The sequence below is a fragment of the Choloepus didactylus genome, chromosome 19, assembly GCF_015220235.1.
Source record: "Choloepus didactylus isolate mChoDid1 chromosome 19, mChoDid1.pri, whole genome shotgun sequence".
Classification (NCBI taxonomy): Eukaryota; Metazoa; Chordata; class Mammalia; order Pilosa; family Megalonychidae; genus Choloepus; species Choloepus didactylus.
The window spans coordinates 34,438,818-34,441,173 of record NC_051325.1 but is presented as its reverse complement, the minus strand read 5'-3'; the positions used below and the strand labels follow the sequence as shown (position 1 = coordinate 34,441,173).

Here is a 2,356-nt window from a genome sequence, read left to right as displayed (position 1 = left end):
TATTAGTATTATCAGACACGGGTTTTAAAAAACACAATATTTACTGTGCTTAAATAAATAGCAAGCTAGAAGCTATTGCCAAAGAATAGGAAACTATATCAAGTGATATAACAGATTTGAAACAGAGCCTAACAGAACTTCTAAAATTAAAAATACAATAGCCAAAATTAAAATGGGCTTTGGGGTTTCCTCTTTCTCCGCCGGCTCAACTATGGCAGCCGTGAAGACCCCAAATCCTATGACTGAGGTGGCCTGAGCCCAAGCAGCGCTGTGGATCAACATTAGCGTGGCGCGAGAGCTGCAGGATGTGCTGAGGAGCAACCTGGGGCCACAGGGCAGCATGAAGATGCTTGTTTCTGGTCCTGGAGACATCAAGCTTCCTAAAGATGGCCATGTGCTGCCTCCTGAAATGAAATTCAACACCCAACAGCCTCCTTACTAGCAAAAGTAGCAACATCCCGGGATGATGTAACTGGTGATGGTACTGCCTCCAAAGTCCTAATCACTGGAAAGCTGCTGAAACAAGCAGATCTCTATGTTCCCGAAGCTCTTCAATCCCAGAATAATAACAGAAGGATTGGAAGCTGCAAAGGAAAAGATGCTTCAGTTTTTGGAACAAATCAAAGTAAGCAAAGAGATGGACAGAGAAACCCTCATGGATGTGGCCAGAACATCTCTACGTACTAAAGTTCATGCTGAGCTTGCTGATGTCTTAACAGAGGCTGTAGTAGACCATTTGGGCCATTAAAAAACAAGATGAACCTATTGACCTTCTTGCGGTTGAGAACATGGAGAGGAAAGATAAATCTGCAACTGATACAAGCTTAATTAGAGGGCTTGTTTTGACTATGGGGCAAGGCATCCTGATATTAAAAAAAGAGTAGAAGATGCGTACATCCTCACGTGAAATGTGTCATTAGAATATGAAAAAAACAAATGAACTCTGTGGCTTTTTTTTTCACAAGAGTGCAGATGAGAGAGAGAAACTAGTAAAAGCCGATAGAAAATTAATTGATGATAGTTAAAAAAAATAATAGAACTGAAAAATAAAGTCTGTGGTGATTTGTTGTCATTAATCAAAAGGGAATTGACCCTTTTTCCTTAGATGTTCTTGCAAAAGAAGGCATAATAGCTCTGTGCAGAGCTAAAAGGAGAAATATGGAGAGGCTGACTCTTGCTTATGACAGGGCACCTCTAAATTCTTTGGATGACCTAAATCTTGACTGTTTGGGGCATGCAGGCCTTGTCTATGAGTACATATTGGGAGAAGAGAAGTTCACCTTTATTGAGAAATGTAACAATCTTCATTCTGTCACTTTATTGGTGAAAGGACCAAAGAAGCTCACACTAACTCAAATCGAAGATGCGATAAGAGATGGCCTGGGGGCTGTCAAAAAATGCTATTGATGATGGCTGTGTGGTTCCAGGTGCTGATGCAGTGCAATTGGCAATGGCAGAAGCTCTGGTTAAAGAAAAGCCCAGTGTAAAGGGCAGGGCCCAAGTTGGATCCAAGCATTTGCTGATGCCTTGCTCACTATTCCCAAGGTTCTTGCTCAGAACTCTGGTTTTGACCTTCAGGAAACACTAGTAAAAGCACAAGCAGGACATTCAGAATCAGGTCGACTTGTGGGCATAGAATAGTAGCAGCAGAAGTAGGCATATGGGATAACTACTGTGTATAGAAACAGCTTCTGCACTCCTGCACTTTGATTGCCACCAATATTCTCCTGTTTGATGAGATTACGTGAGCTGGAATGTCTTCTCTAAAAGGTTGAATTGAAGCTTCCCTTGTATCATCTGAGTTGACAGAGTGATCCTAAGAATATAGACATGGAACTTTTGCCCAAGCTTCAAATGACTTTCAAAGGAATTTTTCCTCATATTCAAACAGGAGGACATTGGCACCTTTTCAAATTATGAAGTTCTGAAATTATAATTACAGTTGTTTTTTTTTTTTTAATTATGCTGAAGTGTACACTCAAACCAGGTCTTTTTTAACCCAGTGAACAGGATGTTTTACTTTAACTGCAGTGGCATAAAGTTACATGTTAGATAAGTTTATGTTATCTACCTTGTTATTAAATATCCTTCACATGCACAAAAATGAAAGTGATGTGTTAAGCAGCAGATTAGACCTGTGTAAAGAGAGAATTAATAAGATAGAAATCATACGTCAACCACAGATTTGAGAGACCCAGTAAATCTCCACACATAGACACATCATAGTGAAAATGCAAAAAACAAAGGAAAACAATCTTAAAAGCAGAAGGAAAAAACACCCAGAGATATTACCTTTAAAATAATAATAGTACCACATGGATGAACCTCAAAAACATTATGCCAAGTGAAGGAAGCC

General features: G+C 39.6%; 1 pseudogene; it reads left to right on the top strand.

Moving 5' to 3' along the window:
* The first annotated feature begins 211 nt into the window (after positions 1 to 211).
* LOC119515630 lies at positions 212 to 1,775 on the top strand (annotated as a pseudogene).
* Positions 1,776 to 2,356: the final 581 nt, after the last annotated feature.